At 62.9% G+C, this 20,074-nt stretch overlaps 2 non-coding genes across 2 annotated transcripts; both read left to right on the forward strand.

The window, feature by feature from the left end:
• Positions 1-6,135: 6,135 nt before the first annotated feature.
• LOC131866128 (5S ribosomal RNA) lies at positions 6,136-6,254 on the forward strand. The gene has a single exon (XR_009364760.1). It is a non-coding gene; the product is annotated as a 5S ribosomal RNA (ribosomal RNA).
• Positions 6,255-14,036: 7,782 nt separating this feature from the next.
• On the forward strand, positions 14,037-14,155 carry LOC131866129 (5S ribosomal RNA). Its single transcript, XR_009364761.1, has one exon. It is a non-coding gene; the product is annotated as a 5S ribosomal RNA (ribosomal RNA).
• The last annotated feature ends 5,919 nt before the right edge of the window (positions 14,156-20,074 follow it).

A 20,074-nucleotide genomic window follows, 5' to 3' on the forward strand; every position in this document is an offset into this window, starting at 1 on the left:
GGTGCCCACCAGGGCGCGCAACCCCGCCGAAGGTGCACGCGAGGTGCGCACCCGGGGCAAACCGGGCTCCGACTTCGTGCACGCCATGGTGCGCACCGCGGCGAAGGTGCGCACCCGGGGCAAACCGGGCTCCGACTTCGTGCACGCCGCACCTTGGAGCACACTTCGGAGCGCTCCTTGGTGCGCACCAGGGCGCGCAACCCAGCCGAGGTGCCCACCCCGGCGAAGGTGCACGCGAGGTGCGTACCCGGGGCAAACCGGGCTCCGACTTCGTGCACGCCGCACCTTGGAGCACACTTCGGAGCGCTCCTTGGTGCGCACCATGGTGCCCACCAGGCCGCGCAACCCAGCCAAGGTGTGCGCACCAAGGTGCACGCGAGGTGCGCACCCGGGGCAAACCGGGGTCCGACTTCGTGCACGCCGCACCTTGGAGCACACATCGGGGCGCTCCCGGGTTCGCACCGGCGTTGCGCACCGTGGTGGGCACCTCGGAGCACACCAAGGTGGGCAGCGAGGTGCGCACCTTTGATGCGATGCCTTCACTAATTTCCATAAAAGGCAAAAAAAAAACGAGATTTTAAAATTTCCGTTTTGAAAGATAGTGAGAAAAAGGGAATGCTGGTGCCATCTTGAGCCCGCCCTGGTGCGCAGCCCAGCCAAGGTGTGCGCACCAAGGTGCCCACCCTGGCGAAGGTGCGCGCCCGGGCAATTAACCCAACTTCCAACTTCGCGCGCGCCAGGGTGGGAGCGCACCCAACAACCGGGCCTGGGAAGAGCCAATGCGAGAAACCCCACCAAACGCTCTGACAAAAAAAGAGGGGGCGCTCCAGTAACCCCGCTTCGGAGCGCACCCTGGGCAAACCCAGCCAAGGTGCCCACCCCGGCCAAGGTGCAGGCGAGGTGCGCACCCGGGGCAAACCGGGCTCCGACAACGTGCACGCCGCACCTTGGAGCACACTTCGTAGCGCTCCCGGGTGCGCACCTCAGAGCACACCAAGGTGGGCAGCGAGGTGCGCACCTTTGATGCGCTGCCTTCACTAATTTCCAGAAAAGGCAAAAAAAAAAGGAGATTTTAAAATTTCCGTTTTGAAAGATAGTGAAAAAAACGGAACGCGCGTGCCATCTTGAGCCCGCCCTGGTGCGCAGCCCAGGTAAGGTGCCCACCCTGGCAAAGGTGCGCACCCGGGCAATTAACCCTACTTCCGACTTCGTGCGCGCCAGGGTGGCAACCGGGCCTCGGAAGAGCCAATGCGAGAAACCCCACCAAACGCTCCGACAAAAAAAGAGGCGGCGCTCCAATAACCCCGCTTCGGAGCGCAGCCGGGGCAAACCCAGCCAAGGTGCCCACCCCGACGAAGGTGCACGCGAGGTGCGCACCCGGGGCAAACCGGGCTCCGACAACGTGCACGCAGCACCTTGGAGCACACTTCGAAGCACTCCCGGGTGCCCACCGGCGTTGCGCACCGTGGTGGGCAGCGAGGTGCGCACCTTTGATGCGCTGCCTTCACTAATTTCCAGAAAAAGGCAAAAAAAAATGAGATTTTAAAATTTCCGTTTTGAAAGATAGTGAAAAAAAAGGAACGCGGGTGCCATCTTGAGCCCGCCCTGGTGCGCAGCCCAGGCAAGGCATGCGCACCAAGGTGCCCACCCGAGGTGCACACCCGGGGCAAACCGGGCTCCGACTTCGTGCAGGCCGCACCTTGGAGCACACTTCGGAGCGCTCCTTGGTGCGCACCATGGTGCCCACCAGGGCGCGCAACCCAGCCAAGGTCTGCACACTAAGGTGCCCACCCCGGCGAAGGTGCACGCGAGGTGCGCACCCGGGGCAAACCGGGCTCCGACTTCGTGCACGCCATGGTGCCCACCGCGGCGAAGGTGCACGCGAGGTGCGCACCCGGGGCAAACCGGGCTCCGACTTCGTGCACGCCGCACCTTGGAGCACACTTCGGAGCGCTCCTTGGTGCGCACCATGGTGCCCACCAGGGCGCGCAACCCAGCCAAGGTGTGCGCACCAAGGTGCACGCGAGGTGCGCACCCGGGGCAAACCGGGGTCCGACTTCGTGCACGCCGCACCTTGGAGCACACATCGGAGCGCTCCCAGGTTCGCACCAGCGTTGCGCACCTTTGATGCGCTGCCTTCACTAATTTCCAGAAAAGGCAAAAAAAAACGATATTTTAAAATTTCCGTTCTGAAAGATAGTGAAAAAAACGGAACGCGGGTGCCATCTTGAGCCCTTCCTGGTGCGCAGCCCAGGCAAGTTGTGCGCACCAAGGTGCCCACCCTGGCGGAGGTGCGCGCCCGGGGCAAACCGGGCTCCGACTTCGTGCACTGCATGGTGCCCACCAAGGCGCGCAACCCAGCCAAGGTGCCCACCGCAGCGAAGGTGCACGCGAGGTGCACACCCGGGGCAAACCGGGCTCCGACTTCGTGCACGCCGCACCTTGGAGCACACTTCAGAGCGCTCCTTGGTGCGCACCAGGGCGCGCAACCCAGCCGAGGTGCCCACCCCGGCGAAGGTGCACGCGAGGTGCGCACCCGGGGCAAACCGGGCTCCGACTTCGTGCACGCCATGGTGCCCACCGCGGCGAAGGTGCGCACCCGGGGCAAACCGGGCTCCGACTTCGTGCACGCCGCACCTTGGAGCACACTTCGGAGCGCTCCTTGGTGCGCACCATGGTGCCCACCAGGCCGCGCAACCCAGCCAAGGTGTGCGCACCAAGGTGCACGCGAGGTGCGCACCCGGGGCAAACCGGGGTCCGACTTCGTGCACGCCGCACCTTGGAGCACACATCGGGGCGCTCCCGGGTTCGCACCGGCGTTGCGCACCGTGGTGGGCACCTCGGAGCACACCAAGGTGGGCAGCGAGGTGCGCACCTTTGATGCGATGCCTTCACTAATTTCCATAAAAGGCAAAAAAAAAACGAGATTTTAAAATTTCCGTTTTGAAAGATAGTGAGAAAAAGGGAATGCTGGTGCCATCTTGAGCCCGCCCTGGTGCGCAGCCCAGCCAAGGTTTGCGCACCAAGGTGCCCACCCTGGCGAAGGTGCGCGCCCGGGCAATTAACCCAACTTCCAACTTCGCGCGCGCCAGGGTGGGAGCGCACCCAACAACCGGGCCTGGGAAGAGCCAATGCGAGAAACCCCACCAAACTCTCTGACAAAAAAAGAGGGGGCGCTCCAGTAACCCCGCTTCGGAGCGCACCCTGGGCAAACCCAGCCAAGGTGCCCACCCCGGCCAAGGTGCAGGCGAGGTGCGCACCCGGGGCAAACCGGGCTCCGACAACGTGCACGCCGCACCTTGGAGCACACTTCGTAGCGCTCCCGGGTGCGCACCTCAGAGCACACCAAGGTGGGCAGCGAGGTGCGCACCTTTGATGCGCTGCCTTCACTAATTTCCAGAAAAGGCAAAAAAAAAAGGAGATTTTAAAATTTCCGTTTTGAAAGATAGTGAAAAAAACGGAACGCGCGTGCCATCTTGAGCCCGCCCTGGTGCGCAGCCCAGGTAAGGTGCCACCCTGGCAAAGGTGCGCACCCGGGCAATTAACCCTACTTCCGACTTCGTGCGCGCCAGGGTGGCAACCGGGCCTCGGAAGAGCCAATGCGAGAAACCCCACCAAACGCTCCGACAAAAAAAGAGGCGGCGCTCCAATAACCCCGCTTCGGAGCGCAGCCGGGGCAAACCAAGCCAAGGTGCCCACCCCGACGAAGGTGCACGCGAGGTGCGCACCCGGGGCAAACCGGGCTCCGACAACGTGCACGCAGCACCTTGGAGCACACTTCGAAGCACTCCCGGGTGCCCACCGGCGTTGCGCACCGTGGTGGGCAGCGAGGTGCGCACCTTTGATGCGCTGCCTTCACTAATTTCCAGAAAAAGGCAAAAAAAAATGAGATTTTAAAATTTCCGTTTTGAAAGATAGTGAAAAAAAAGGAACGCGGGTGCCATCTTGAGCCCGCCCTGGTGCGCAGCCCAGGCAAGGCATGCGCACCAAGGTGCCCACCCGAGGTGCACACCCGGGGCAAACCGGGCTCCGACTTCGTGCAGGCCGCACCTTGGAGCACACTTCGGAGCGCTCCTTGGTGCGCACCATGGTGCCCACCAGGGCGCACCCGAGGCAAACCGGGCTCCGACTTCGTGCACGCCGCACCTTGGAGCACACATCGGAGCGCTCCCAGGTTCGCACCAGCGTTGCGCACCTTTGATGCGCTGCCTTCACTAATTTCCAGAAAAGGCAAAAAAAAACGATATTTTAAAATTTCCGTTCTGAAAGATAGTGAAAAAAACGGAACGCGGGTGCCATCTTGAGCCCTTCCTGATGCGCAGCCCAGGCAAGTTGTGCGCACCAAGGTGCCCACCCTGGCGGAGGTGCGCGCCCGGGGCAAACCGGGCTCCGACTTCGTGCACTGCATGGTGCCCACCAAGGCGCGCAACCCAGCCAAGGTGCCCACCGCAGCGAAGGTTCACGCGAGGTGCGCACCCGAGGTGCACACCCGGGGCAAACCGGGCTCCGACTTCGTGCACGCCGCACCTTGGAGCACACTTCAGAGCGCTCCTTGGTACGCACCAGGGCGCGCAACCCAGCCAAGGTGCTCACCCCGGCGAAGGTGCACGCGAGGTGCGCACCCGGGGCAAACCGGGCTCGGACTTCGTGCACGCCGCACCTTGGAGCACACATCGGAGCGCTCCCGGGTTCGCACCAGCATTGCGCACCTTTGATGCGCTGCCTTCACTAATTTCCAGAAAAGGCAAAAAAAAGAAAAAAATGAGATTTTAAAATTTCCGTTTTGAAAGATAGTGAAAAAAACGGAACGCGGGTGCCATCTTGAGCCCGCCCTGGTGTGCAGCCCAGGCAAGTTGTGCGCACCAAGGCACCCACCCTGGCCAAGGTGGGTCACGGGGTGGGTCCTAGGGTGGGTAACGGGGTGGGTACTAAGGTGCGTGCCAAGGTGGGTCATAGGGTGGGTGCCAAGGTGGGCACCAGGGTGGGTGTGCACCAACCCTAGCCAGGGTAGGTCACGGGGTGGTTGTCGGGGTGGGCGTCAAGGAGCCAAGGTGGGTGGCAAGTAGCCAAGTTGCGTGCCAAGGTGGGTGTCGGGGTGGGTGCCAAGGATCCAAGGTGGGTGCCAAGGAACCAAGGTGGGTGTCTGGGTGGGTGCCGAGGTGGGAGCCAGGGTGGGTCCCAAGGTGAGTGCAAAGGTGGGTGCCAGGGTCAAGGTGAGTGCCAATGTGGGTTCCAAGGTGCCAGGGTCAGGGTGAGTGCCAATGTGGGTTCAAAGGTGCTAAGTTGGGTGCGAGGTTGGGTGCGAGGGTGGGTGGGTGCCAAGGTGTGCTAGGTGGAAGCCCGGGTGGGTCGGCATCCCATGGGTGTCGAGTTGGGTGCCTGATGGGTGCTTCTTGTCAAGTTTTAGTCGTCGGGACTCATTTCGAGGACTCATTTCGAGCCTTAGAGGTCGTTTCTTGTCCGGTTGCCCTGTCTTCGACCTGGGAACCCAATTTTGGTCCTCGGGTCCCATTTTTTTTTGTCTCGCATCCCACTTTTGGCCTGTGGCCTTTTCGGGGTCGATTCTCGTTTTGGGCATCAGAGCATGTTTCTTCTCCTAAAACCCAATATTTGTTTATTAAGTCTCGGAACACATTTTTGTTCTCGTGGACCCATCATGGGTCTTGGAACGCATTTGTGGTCCTTGGGTCCCATTTTGCATCCCGAAACTTGTGTTTTGGTGCTTGATCCCTATTTTGGGTGCCCACCTTGCACCAAGTGCGCACCCGGGGCAAACCGAGCGCCTTGGTGCACCGGGGCAAGATCGAGCGTGCACCCGAGGCGCCCCGAACATGCACCAAGGTGCACTCGGCCCACATGTGAGCGCAGGTCGTTGCGCCCGAGGTGGTGTGTGGGCACCGCGTTGCAGACGGGACACTGCACGCACACGACGCCCCCTCCAGGTGCACGCACGTAGGCCGGGCCGGGTGCACACCCGACGCCCTAGCAAGGTGCGCGCACCCGGGCAGGGCTCACACTTGGCGAACGGGGCGCACTTCGCGAGGGAGGGTGTGCACCTCGACGGGGGTGGGTGGCCGGGGTGGATTCGCACGTGGGTCGCGGTTTGCTAAGTACACACTGCGACAAGCTCATAACGGGTGCGATCATACCAGCGTTAGTGCACCGGATCCCATCAGAACTCCGCAGTTAAGCGCGCTTGGGCCGGAGTAGTACTGGGATGGGTGACCTCCCGGGAAGTCCCGGTGTTGCACCCTTTTTTAGTTTTTCGCCGGGCGTCGCAATGCTATTTGAATAAACCTTTTGCCCGTTTGCGTTCTCGTCGGGGCCGGGCCGGGCCGGGGTGCGCTGCCCGCACTACCGCGCGCGCGGGGGCGACACCGAGCGCGCACCCGAGGCGCCCCGAGCACACAGGCCACGGTGCAACCCGGGCGTTGTGCGCGCACCCCGGTGCGCCCGAGGTGCTGCGCGCGCACCCAGGTGAAATCGGTGTGCACCTCGGCCAGTGCGCGCTCGGTCGAGTCGCGCACGTTGGCCAAGGTGCACGGTGATGTTTCTTACTCTAAGGTTCCGCACCAGACGCCCGGGACAGGTGAGCGAAGCTGGGCGGGGCCGGGTGCGCGGCCGGGGCAGGTGCACGCAGCTGGAGAGAGCTTTGGAGCACACTTCGGAGCGCACCAATGATGCGCTCCATTCAAAAGTTTCCTGAAAAGGCAAAAAAAGTTGAGATTATAGAATTTCCCACTTGAGAGATTGTAAAAAAAAAAAATTTAAAATGAAGGAAACGCGGGTGCCAAGGTGTGCGCAGCCCAGCCCACCCTGGCGAAGGTGCACGCAAGGTGCGCACCCGAGGCAAACCGGACAATTAACCCAACTTTCGACTTCGCGCGCACCTTGGAGCGCACTTCGGAGCGCTCCTTGGTGCGCACCAATCTTGGGCACCTCGGAGTGCACCATGGCGCCCACCAAGGTGCGCACCCGGGGCAAACCGAGCTCCGACTTCGTGCGCACCTTGGAGCGCACGAAAGGTGCGCACCATGGCGCCCACCAAGGTGCGCAGCCCAGCCAAGGCGTGCGCATCAAGGTGCGCACCCTGGCGAAGGTGCGCACCCGGGGCAAACCGAGCTCCGACTTCGTGCGCACCTTGGAGCGCACAAAAGGTGCGCAACCCAGCCAAGGTGTGCGCACCCCGGTCAAACCGAGCTCCGAATCGTGCGCACCAGAGGTGCACGCCATCGTGCGCACCTTGGAGCACACTTCGGAGCCCTCCTTGGTGCGCGCCGATGTTGCGCACCTCGGAGCGCACCCGGGGAAAACAATGCAATTAACCCGACTTTCGACTTCGTGGGCACCTCGGAGCGCTCTCGGGTTCGCACCTCGGAGCACACCGAGGTGCGCACCTTTGATGCGCTGCCTTCACCAATTTCCAGAAAAGGCAAGAAAACATTGAGAAGGTGTGCGCACCGAGGTGCCCACCCTGGCGAAGGTGCACGCGAGGTGCGCACCCGGGGCAAACCGGGCTCCGACTTCGTGCACGCCGCACCTTGGAGCACACTTCGGAGCGCTCCTTGGTGCGCACCAGGGCGCGCAACCCAGCCGAGGTGCCCACCCCGGCGAAGGTGCACGCGAGGTGCGCACCCGGGGCAAACCGGGCTCCGACTTCGTGCACGCCATGGTGCCCACCGCGGCGAAGGTGCACGCGAGGTGCGCACCCGGGGCAAACCGGGCTCCGACTTCGTGCACGCCGCACCTTGGAGCACACTTCGGAGCGCTCCTTGGTGCGCACCATGGTGCCCACCAGGGCGCGCAACCCCGCCGAAGGTGCACGCGAGGTGCGCACCCGGGGCAAACCGGGCTCCGACTTCGTGCACGCCGCACCTTGGAGCACACTTCGGAGCGCTCCTTGGTGCGCACCATGGTGCCCACCAGGGCGCGCAACCCCGCCGAAGGTGCACGCGAGGTGCGCACCCGGGGCAAACCGGGCTCCGACTTCGTGCACGCCATGGTGCGCACCGCGGCGAAGGTGCGCACCCGGGGCAAACCGGGCTCCGACTTCGTGCACGCCGCACCTTGGAGCACACTTCGGAGCGCTCCTTGGTGCGCACCAGGGCGCGCAACCCAGCCGAGGTGCCCACCCCGGCGAAGGTGCACGCGAGGTGCGTACCCGGGGCAAACCGGGCTCCGACTTCGTGCACGCCGCACCTTGGAGCACACTTCGGAGCGCTCCTTGGTGCGCACCATGGTGCCCACCAGGCCGCGCAACCCAGCCAAGGTGTGCGCACCAAGGTGCACGCGAGGTGCGCACCCGGGGCAAACCGGGGTCCGACTTCGTGCACGCCGCACCTTGGAGCACACATCGGGGCGCTCCCGGGTTCGCACCGGCGTTGCGCACCGTGGTGGGCACCTCGGAGCACACCAAGGTGGGCAGCGAGGTGCGCACCTTTGATGCGATGCCTTCACTAATTTCCATAAAAGGCAAAAAAAAAACGAGATTTTAAAATTTCCGTTTTGAAAGATAGTGAGAAAAAGGGAATGCTGGTGCCATCTTGAGCCCGCCCTGGTGCGCAGCCCAGCCAAGGTGTGCGCACCAAGGTGCCCACCCTGGCGAAGGTGCGCGCCCGGGCAATTAACCCAACTTCCAACTTCGCGCGCGCCAGGGTGGGAGCGCACCCAACAACCGGGCCTGGGAAGAGCCAATGCGAGAAACCCCACCAAACGCTCTGACAAAAAAAGAGGGGGCGCTCCAGTAACCCCGCTTCGGAGCGCACCCTGGGCAAACCCAGCCAAGGTGCCCACCCCGGCCAAGGTGCAGGCGAGGTGCGCACCCGGGGCAAACCGGGCTCCGACAACGTGCACGCCGCACCTTGGAGCACACTTCGTAGCGCTCCCGGGTGCGCACCTCAGAGCACACCAAGGTGGGCAGCGAGGTGCGCACCTTTGATGCGCTGCCTTCACTAATTTCCAGAAAAGGCAAAAAAAAAAGGAGATTTTAAAATTTCCGTTTTGAAAGATAGTGAAAAAAACGGAACGCGCGTGCCATCTTGAGCCCGCCCTGGTGCGCAGCCCAGGTAAGGTGCCCACCCTGGCAAAGGTGCGCACCCGGGCAATTAACCCTACTTCCGACTTCGTGCGCGCCAGGGTGGCAACCGGGCCTCGGAAGAGCCAATGCGAGAAACCCCACCAAACGCTCCGACAAAAAAAGAGGCGGCGCTCCAATAACCCCGCTTCGGAGCGCAGCCGGGGCAAACCCAGCCAAGGTGCCCACCCCGACGAAGGTGCACGCGAGGTGCGCACCCGGGGCAAACCGGGCTCCGACAACGTGCACGCAGCACCTTGGAGCACACTTCGAAGCACTCCCGGGTGCCCACCGGCGTTGCGCACCGTGGTGGGCAGCGAGGTGCGCACCTTTGATGCGCTGCCTTCACTAATTTCCAGAAAAAGGCAAAAAAAAATGAGATTTTAAAATTTCCGTTTTGAAAGATAGTGAAAAAAAAGGAACGCGGGTGCCATCTTGAGCCCGCCCTGGTGCGCAGCCCAGGCAAGGCATGCGCACCAAGGTGCCCACCCGAGGTGCACACCCGGGGCAAACCGGGCTCCGACTTCGTGCAGGCCGCACCTTGGAGCACACTTCGGAGCGCTCCTTGGTGCGCACCATGGTGCCCACCAGGGCGCGCAACCCAGCCAAGGTCTGCACACTAAGGTGCCCACCCCGGCGAAGGTGCACGCGAGGTGCGCACCCGGGGCAAACCGGGCTCCGACTTCGTGCACGCCATGGTGCCCACCGCGGCGAAGGTGCACGCGAGGTGCGCACCCGGGGCAAACCGGGCTCCGACTTCGTGCACGCCGCACCTTGGAGCACACTTCGGAGCGCTCCTTGGTGCGCACCATGGTGCCCACCAGGGCGCGCAACCCAGCCAAGGTGTGCGCACCAAGGTGCACGCGAGGTGCGCACCCGGGGCAAACCGGGGTCCGACTTCGTGCACGCCGCACCTTGGAGCACACATCGGAGCGCTCCCAGGTTCGCACCAGCGTTGCGCACCTTTGATGCGCTGCCTTCACTAATTTCCAGAAAAGGCAAAAAAAAACGATATTTTAAAATTTCCGTTCTGAAAGATAGTGAAAAAAACGGAACGCGGGTGCCATCTTGAGCCCTTCCTGGTGCGCAGCCCAGGCAAGTTGTGCGCACCAAGGTGCCCACCCTGGCGGAGGTGCGCGCCCGGGGCAAACCGGGCTCCGACTTCGTGCACTGCATGGTGCCCACCAAGGCGCGCAACCCAGCCAAGGTGCCCACCGCAGCGAAGGTGCACGCGAGGTGCACACCCGGGGCAAACCGGGCTCCGACTTCGTGCACGCCGCACCTTGGAGCACACTTCAGAGCGCTCCTTGGTGCGCACCAGGGCGCGCAACCCAGCCGAGGTGCCCACCCCGGCGAAGGTGCACGCGAGGTGCGCACCCGGGGCAAACCGGGCTCCGACTTCGTGCACGCCATGGTGCCCACCGCGGCGAAGGTGCGCACCCGGGGCAAACCGGGCTCCGACTTCGTGCACGCCGCACCTTGGAGCACACTTCGGAGCGCTCCTTGGTGCGCACCATGGTGCCCACCAGGCCGCGCAACCCAGCCAAGGTGTGCGCACCAAGGTGCACGCGAGGTGCGCACCCGGGGCAAACCGGGGTCCGACTTCGTGCACGCCGCACCTTGGAGCACACATCGGGGCGCTCCCGGGTTCGCACCGGCGTTGCGCACCGTGGTGGGCACCTCGGAGCACACCAAGGTGGGCAGCGAGGTGCGCACCTTTGATGCGATGCCTTCACTAATTTCCATAAAAGGCAAAAAAAAAACGAGATTTTAAAATTTCCGTTTTGAAAGATAGTGAGAAAAAGGGAATGCTGGTGCCATCTTGAGCCCGCCCTGGTGCGCAGCCCAGCCAAGGTTTGCGCACCAAGGTGCCCACCCTGGCGAAGGTGCGCGCCCGGGCAATTAACCCAACTTCCAACTTCGCGCGCGCCAGGGTGGGAGCGCACCCAACAACCGGGCCTGGGAAGAGCCAATGCGAGAAACCCCACCAAACTCTCTGACAAAAAAAGAGGGGGCGCTCCAGTAACCCCGCTTCGGAGCGCACCCTGGGCAAACCCAGCCAAGGTGCCCACCCCGGCCAAGGTGCAGGCGAGGTGCGCACCCGGGGCAAACCGGGCTCCGACAACGTGCACGCCGCACCTTGGAGCACACTTCGTAGCGCTCCCGGGTGCGCACCTCAGAGCACACCAAGGTGGGCAGCGAGGTGCGCACCTTTGATGCGCTGCCTTCACTAATTTCCAGAAAAGGCAAAAAAAAAAGGAGATTTTAAAATTTCCGTTTTGAAAGATAGTGAAAAAAACGGAACGCGCGTGCCATCTTGAGCCCGCCCTGGTGCGCAGCCCAGGTAAGGTGCCACCCTGGCAAAGGTGCGCACCCGGGCAATTAACCCTACTTCCGACTTCGTGCGCGCCAGGGTGGCAACCGGGCCTCGGAAGAGCCAATGCGAGAAACCCCACCAAACGCTCCGACAAAAAAAGAGGCGGCGCTCCAATAACCCCGCTTCGGAGCGCAGCCGGGGCAAACCAAGCCAAGGTGCCCACCCCGACGAAGGTGCACGCGAGGTGCGCACCCGGGGCAAACCGGGCTCCGACAACGTGCACGCAGCACCTTGGAGCACACTTCGAAGCACTCCCGGGTGCCCACCGGCGTTGCGCACCGTGGTGGGCAGCGAGGTGCGCACCTTTGATGCGCTGCCTTCACTAATTTCCAGAAAAAGGCAAAAAAAAATGAGATTTTAAAATTTCCGTTTTGAAAGATAGTGAAAAAAAAGGAACGCGGGTGCCATCTTGAGCCCGCCCTGGTGCGCAGCCCAGGCAAGGCATGCGCACCAAGGTGCCCACCCGAGGTGCACACCCGGGGCAAACCGGGCTCCGACTTCGTGCAGGCCGCACCTTGGAGCACACTTCGGAGCGCTCCTTGGTGCGCACCATGGTGCCCACCAGGGCGCACCCGAGGCAAACCGGGCTCCGACTTCGTGCACGCCGCACCTTGGAGCACACATCGGAGCGCTCCCAGGTTCGCACCAGCGTTGCGCACCTTTGATGCGCTGCCTTCACTAATTTCCAGAAAAGGCAAAAAAAAACGATATTTTAAAATTTCCGTTCTGAAAGATAGTGAAAAAAACGGAACGCGGGTGCCATCTTGAGCCCTTCCTGATGCGCAGCCCAGGCAAGTTGTGCGCACCAAGGTGCCCACCCTGGCGGAGGTGCGCGCCCGGGGCAAACCGGGCTCCGACTTCGTGCACTGCATGGTGCCCACCAAGGCGCGCAACCCAGCCAAGGTGCCCACCGCAGCGAAGGTGCACGCGAGGTGCGCACCCGAGGTGCACACCCGGGGCAAACCGGGCTCCGACTTCGTGCACGCCGCACCTTGGAGCACACTTCAGAGCGCTCCTTGGTACGCACCAGGGCGCGCAACCCAGCCAAGGTGCTCACCCCGGCGAAGGTGCACGCGAGGTGCGCACCCGGGGCAAACCGGGCTCGGACTTCGTGCACGCCGCACCTTGGAGCACACATCGGAGCGCTCCCGGGTTCGCACCAGCATTGCGCACCTTTGATGCGCTGCCTTCACTAATTTCCAGAAAAGGCAAAAAAAAGAAAAAAATGAGATTTTAAAATTTCCGTTTTGAAAGATAGTGAAAAAAACGGAACGCGGGTGCCATCTTGAGCCCGCCCTGGTGTGCAGCCCAGGCAAGTTGTGCGCACCAAGGCACCCACCCTGGCCAAGGTGGGTCACGGGGTGGGTCCTAGGGTGGGTAACGGGGTGGGTACTAAGGTGCGTGCCAAGGTGGGTCATAGGGTGGGTGCCAAGGTGGGCACCAGGGTGGGTGTGCACCAACCCTAGCCAGGGTAGGTCACGGGGTGGTTGTCGGGGTGGGCGTCAAGGAGCCAAGGTGGGTGGCAAGTAGCCAAGTTGCGTGCCAAGGTGGGTGTCGGGGTGGGTGCCAAGGATCCAAGGTGGGTGCCAAGGAACCAAGGTGGGTGTCTGGGTGGGTGCCGAGGTGGGAGCCAGGGTGGGTCCCAAGGTGAGTGCAAAGGTGGGTGCCAGGGTCAAGGTGAGTGCCAATGTGGGTTCCAAGGTGCCAGGGTCAGGGTGAGTGCCAATGTGGGTTCAAAGGTGCTAAGTTGGGTGCGAGGTTGGGTGCGAGGGTGGGTGGGTGCCAAGGTGTGCTAGGTGGAAGCCCGGGTGGGTCGGCATCCCATGGGTGTCGAGTTGGGTGCCTGATGGGTGCTTCTTGTCAAGTTTTAGTCGTCGGGACTCATTTCGAGCCTTAGAGGTCGTTTCTTGTCCGGTTGCCCTGTCTTCGACCTGGGAACCCAATTTTGGTCCTCGGGTCCCATTTTTTTTTGTCTCGCATCCCACTTTTGGCCTGTGGCCTTTTCGGGGTCGATTCTCGTTTTGGGCATCAGAGCATGTTTCTTCTCCTAAAACCCAATATTTGTTTATTAAGTCTCGGAACACATTTTTGTTCTCGTGGACCCATCATGGGTCTTGGAACGCATTTGTGGTCCTTGGGTCCCATTTTGCATCCCGAAACTTGTGTTTTGGTGCTTGATCCCTATTTTGGGTGCCCACCTTGCACCAAGTGCGCACCCGGGGCAAACCGAGCGCCTTGGTGCACCGGGGCAAGATCGAGCGTGCACCCGAGGCGCCCCGAACATGCACCAAGGTGCACTCGGCCCACATGTGAGCGCAGGTCGTTGCGCCCGAGGTGGTGTGTGGGCACCGCGTTGCAGACGGGACACTGCACGCACACGACGCCCCCTCCAGGTGCACGCACGTAGGCCGGGCCGGGTGCACACCCGACGCCCTAGCAAGGTGCGCGCACCCGGGCAGGGCTCACACTTGGCGAACGGGGCGCACTTCGCGAGGGAGGGTGTGCACCTCGACGGGGGTGGGTGGCCGGGGTGGATTCGCACGTGGGTCGCGGTTTGCTAAGTACACACTGCGACAAGCTCATAACGGGTGCGATCATACCAGCGTTAGTGCACCGGATCCCATCAGAACTCCGCAGTTAAGCGCGCTTGGGCCGGAGTAGTACTGGGATGGGTGACCTCCCGGGAAGTCCCGGTGTTGCACCCTTTTTTAGTTTTTCGCCGGGCGTCGCAATGCTATTTGAATAAACCTTTTGCCCGTTTGCGTTCTCGTCGGGGCCGGGCCGGGCCGGGGTGCGCTGCCCGCACTACCGCGCGCGCGGGGGCGACACCGAGCGCGCACCCGAGGCGCCCCGAGCACACAGGCCACGGTGCAACCCGGGCGTTGTGCGCGCACCCCGGTGCGCCCGAGGTGCTGCGCGCGCACCCAGGTGAAATCGGTGTGCACCTCGGCCAGTGCGCGCTCGGTCGAGTCGCGCACGTTGGCCAAGGTGCACGGTGATGTTTCTTACTCTAAGGTTCCGCACCAGACGCCCGGGACAGGTGAGCGAAGCTGGGCGGGGCCGGGTGCGCGGCCGGGGCAGGTGCACGCAGCTGGAGAGAGCTTTGGAGCACACTTCGGAGCGCACCAATGATGCGCTCCATTCAAAAGTTTCCTGAAAAGGCAAAAAAAGTTGAGATTATAGAATTTCCCACTTGAGAGATTGTAAAAAAAAAAAATTTAAAATGAAGGAAACGCGGGTGCCAAGGTGTGCGCAGCCCAGCCAAGGTGTGCGCACCAAGGCGCCCACCCTGGCGAAGGTGCACGCAAGGTGCGCACCCGAGGCAAACCGGACAATTAACCCAACTTTCGACTTCGCGCGCACCTTGGAGCGCACTTCGGAGCGCTCCTTGGTGCGCACCAATCTTGGGCACCTCGGAGTGCACCATGGCGCCCACCAAGGTGCGCACCCGGGGCAAACCGAGCTCCGACTTCGTGCGCACCTTGGAGCGCACGAAAGGTGCGCACCATGGCGCCCACCAAGGTGCGCAGCCCAGCCAAGGCGTGCGCATCAAGGTGCGCACCCTGGCGAAGGTGCGCACCCGGGGCAAACCGAGCTCCGACTTCGTGCGCACCTTGGAGCGCACAAAAGGTGCGCAACCCAGCCAAGGTGTGCGCACCCCGGTCAAACCGAGCTCCGAATCGTGCGCACCAGAGGTGCACGCCATCGTGCGCACCTTGGAGCACACTTCGGAGCCCTCCTTGGTGCGCGCCGATGTTGCGCACCTCGGAGCGCACCCGGGGAAAACAATGCAATTAACCCGACTTTCGACTTCGTGGGCACCTCGGAGCGCTCTCGGGTTCGCACCTCGGAGCACACCGAGGTGCGCACCTTTGATGCGCTGCCTTCACCAATTTCCAGAAAAGGCAAGAAAACATTGAGAAGGTGTGCGCACCGAGGTGCCCACCCTGGCGAAGGTGCACGCGAGGTGCGCACCCGGGGCAAACCGGGCTCCGACTTCGTGCACGCCGCACCTTGGAGCACACTTCGGAGCGCTCCTTGGTGCGCACCAGGGCGCGCAACCCAGCCGAGGTGCCCACCCCGGCGAAGGTGCACGCGAGGTGCGCACCCGGGGCAAACCGGGCTCCGACTTCGTGCACGCCATGGTGCCCACCGCGGCGAAGGTGCACGCGAGGTGCGCACCCGGGGCAAACCGGGCTCCGACTTCGTGCACGCCGCACCTTGGAGCACACTTCGGAGCGCTCCTTGGTGCGCACCATGGTGCCCACCAGGGCGTGCAACCCCGCCGAAGGTGCACGCGAGGTGCGCACCCGGGGCAAACCGGGCTCCGACTTCGTGCACGCCGCACCTTGGAGCACACTTCGGAGCGCTCCTTGGTGCGCACCATGGTGCCCACCAGGGCGCGCAACCCCGCCGAAGGTGCACGCGAGGTGCGCACCCGGGGCAAACCGGGCTCCGACTTCGTGCACGCCATGGTGCGCACCGCGGCGAAGGTGCGCACCCGGGGCAAACCGGGCTCCGACTTCGTGCACGCCGCACCTTGGAGCACACTTCGGAGCGCTCCTTGGTGCGCACCAGGGCGCGCAACCCAGCCGAGGTGCCCACCCCGGCGAAGGTGCACGCGAGGTGCGTACCCGGGGCAAACCGGGCTCCGACTTCGTGCACGCCGCACCTTGGAGCACACTTCGGAGCGCTCCTTGGTGCGCACCATGGTGCCCACCAGGCCGCGCAACCCAGCCAAGGTGTGCGCACCAAGGTGCACGCGAGGTGCGCACCCGGGGCAAACCGGGGTCCGACTTCGTGCACGCCGCACCTTGGAGCACACATCGGGGCGCTCCCGGGTTCGCACCGGCGTTGCGCACCGTGGTGGGCACCTCGGAGCACACCAAGGTGGGCAGCGAGGTGCGCACCTTTGATGCGATGCCTTCACTAATTTCCATAAAAGGCAAAAAAAAAACGAGATTTTAAAATTTCCGTTTTGAAAGATAGTGAGAAAAAGGGAATGCTGGTGCCATCTTGAGCCCGCCCTGGTGCGCAGCCCAGCCAAGGTGTGCGCACCAAGGTGCCCACCCTGGCGAAGGTGCGCGCCCGGGCAATTAACCCAACTTCCAACTTCGCGCGCGCCAGGGTGGGAGCGCACCCAACAACCGGGCCTGGGAAGAGCCAATGCGAGAAACCCCACCAAACGCTCTGACAAAAAAAGAGGGGGCGCTCCAGTAACCCCGCTTCGGAGCGCACCCTGGGCAAACCCAGCCAAGGTGCCCACCCCGGCCAAGGTGCAGGCGAGGTGCGCACCCGGGGCAAACCGGGCTCCGACAACGTGCACGCCGCACCTTGGAGCACACTTCGTAGCGCTCCCGGGTGCGCACCTCAGAGCACACCAAGGTGGGCAGCGAGGTGCGCACCTTTGATGCGCTGCCTTCACTAATTTCCAGAAAAGGCAAAAAAAAAAGGAGATTTTAAAATTTCCGTTTTGAAAGATAGTGAAAAAAACGGAACGCGCGTGCCATCTTGAGCCCGCCCTGGTGCGCAGCCCAGGTAAGGTGCCCACCCTGGCAAAGGTGCGCACCCGGGCAATTAACCCTACTTCCGACTTCGTGCGCGCCAGGGTGGCAACCGGGCCTCGGAAGAGCCAATGCGAGAAACCCCACCAAACGCTCCGACAAAAAAAGAGGCGGCGCTCCAATAACCCCGCTTCGGAGCGCAGCCGGGGCAAACCCAGCCAAGGTGCCCACCCCGACGAAGGTGCACGCGAGGTGCGCACCCGGGGCAAACCGGGCTCCGACAACGTGCACGCAGCACCTTGGAGCACACTTCGAAGCACTCCCGGGTGCCCACCGGCGTTGCGCACCGTGGTGGGCAGCGAGGTGCGCACCTTTGATGCGCTGCCTTCACTAATTTCCAGAAAAAGGCAAAAAAAAATGAGATTTTAAAATTTCCGTTTTGAAAGATAGTGAAAAAAAAGGAACGCGGGTGCCATCTTGAGCCCGCCCTGGTGCGCAGCCCAGGCAAGGCATGCGCACCAAGGTGCCCACCCGAGGTGCACACCCGGGGCAAACCGGGCTCCGACTTCGTGCAGGCCGCACCTTGGAGCACACTTCGGAGCGCTCCTTGGTGCGCACCATGGTGCCCACCAGGGCGCGCAACCCAGCCAAGGTCTGCACACTAAGGTGCCCACCCCGGCGAAGGTGCACGCGAGGTGCGCACCCGGGGCAAACCGGGCTCCGACTTCGTGCACGCCATGGTGCCCACCGCGGCGAAGGTGCACGCGAGGTGCGCACCCGGGGCAAACCGGGCTCCGACTTCGTGCACGCCGCACCTTGGAGCACACTTCGGAGCGCTCCTTGGTGCGCACCATGGTGCCCACCAGGGCGCGCAACCCAGCCAAGGTGTGCGCACCAAGGTGCACGCGAGGTGCGCACCCGGGGCAAACCGGGGTCCGACTTCGTGCACGCCGCACCTTGGAGCACACATCGGAGCGCTCCCAGGTTCGCACCAGCGTTGCGCACCTTTGATGCGCTGCCTTCACTAATTTCCAGAAAAGGCAAAAAAAAACGATATTTTAAAATTTCCGTTCTGAAAGATAGTGAAAAAAACGGAACGCGGGTGCCATCTTGAGCCCTTCCTGGTGCGCAGCCCAGGCAAGTTGTGCGCACCAAGGTGCCCACCCTGGCGGAGGTGCGCGCCCGGGGCAAACCGGGCTCCGACTTCGTGCACTGCATGGTGCCCACCAAGGCGCGCAACCCAGCCAAGGTGCCCACCGCAGCGAAGGTGCACGCGAGGTGCACACCCGGGGCAAACCGGGCTCCGACTTCGTGCACGCCGCACCTTGGAGCACACTTCAGAGCGCTCCTTGGTGCGCACCAGGGCGCGCAACCCAGCCGAGGTGCCCACCCCGGCGAAGGTGCACGCGAGGTGCGCACCCGGGGCAAACCGGGCTCCGACTTCGTGCACGCCATGGTGCCCACCGCGGCGAAGGTGCGCACCCGGGGCAAACCGGGCTCCGACTTCGTGCACGCCGCACCTTGGAGCACACTTCGGAGCGCTCCTTGGTGCGCACCATGGTGCCCACCAGGCCGCGCAACCCAGCCAAGGTGTGCGCACCAAGGTGCACGCGAGGTGCGCACCCGGGGCAAACCGGGGTCCGACTTCGTGCACGCCGCACCTTGGAGCACACATCGGGGCGCTCCCGGGTTCGCACCGGCGTTGCGCACCGTGGTGGGCACCTCGGAGCACACCAAGGTGGGCAGCGAGGTGCGCACCTTTGATGCGATGCCTTCACTAATTTCCATAAAAGGCAAAAAAAAAACGAGATTTTAAAATTTCCGTTTTGAAAGATAGTGAGAAAAAGGGAATGCTGGTGCCATCTTGAGCCCGCCCTGGTGCGCAGCCCAGCCAAGGTTTGCGCACCAAGGTGCCCACCCTGGCGAAGGTGCGCGCCCGGGCAATTAACCCAACTTCCAACTTCGCGCGCGCCAGGGTGGGAGCGCACCCAACAACCGGGCCTGGGAAGAGCCAATGCGAGAAACCCCACCAAACTCTCTGACAAAAAAAGAGGGGGCGCTCCAGTAACCCCGCTTCGGAGCGCACCCTGGGCAAACCCAGCCAAGGTGCCCACCCCGGCCAAGGTGCAGGCGAGGTGCGCACCCGGGGCAAACCGGGCTCCGACAACGTGCACGCCGCACCTTGGAGCACACTTCGTAGCGCTCCCGGGTGCGCACCTCAGAGCACACCAAGGTGGGCAGCGAGGTGCGCACCTTTGATGCGCTGCCTTCACTAATTTCCAGAAAAGGCAAAAAAAAAAGGAGATTTTAAAATTTCCGTTTTGAAAGATAGTGAAAAAAACGGAACGCGCGTGCCATCTTGAGCCCGCCCTGGTGCGCAGCCCAGGTAAGGTGCCACCCTGGCAAAGGTGCGCACCCGGGCAATTAACCCTACTTCCGACTTCGTGCGCGCCAGGGTGGCAACCGGGCCTCGGAAGAGCCAATGCGAGAAACCCCACCAAACGCTCCGACAAAAAAAGAGGCGGCGCTCCAATAACCCCGCTTCGGAGCGCAGCCGGGGCAAACCAAGCCAAGGTGCCCACCCCGACGAAGGTGCACGCGAGGTGCGCACCCGGGGCAAACCGGGCTCCGACAACGTGCACGCAGCACCTTGGAGCACACTTCGAAGCACTCCCGGGTGCCCACCGGCGTTGCGCACCGTGGTGGGCAGCGAGGTGCGCACCTTTGATGCGCTGCCTTCACTAATTTCCAGAAAAAGGCAAAAAAAAATGAGATTTTAAAATTTCCGTTTTGAAAGATAGTGAAAAAAAAGGAACGCGGGTGCCATCTTGAGCCCGCCCTGGTGCGCAGCCCAGGCAAGGCATGCGCACCAAGGTGCCCACCCGAGGTGCACACCCGGGGCAAACCGGGCTCCGACTTCGTGCAGGCCGCACCTTGGAGCACACTTCGGAGCGCTCCTTGGTGCGCACCATGGTGCCCACCAGGGCGCACCCGAGGCAAACCGGGCTCCGACTTCGTGCACGCCGCACCTTGGAGCACACATCGGAGCGCTCCCAGGTTCGCACCAGCGTTGCGCACCTTTGATGCGCTGCCTTCACTAATTTCCAGAAAAGGCAAAAA

Source organism: Cryptomeria japonica, unplaced genomic scaffold (assembly GCF_030272615.1).
Source record: "Cryptomeria japonica unplaced genomic scaffold, Sugi_1.0 HiC_scaffold_132, whole genome shotgun sequence".
In the NCBI taxonomy this organism is placed as follows: Eukaryota; Viridiplantae; Streptophyta; class Pinopsida; order Cupressales; family Cupressaceae; genus Cryptomeria; species Cryptomeria japonica.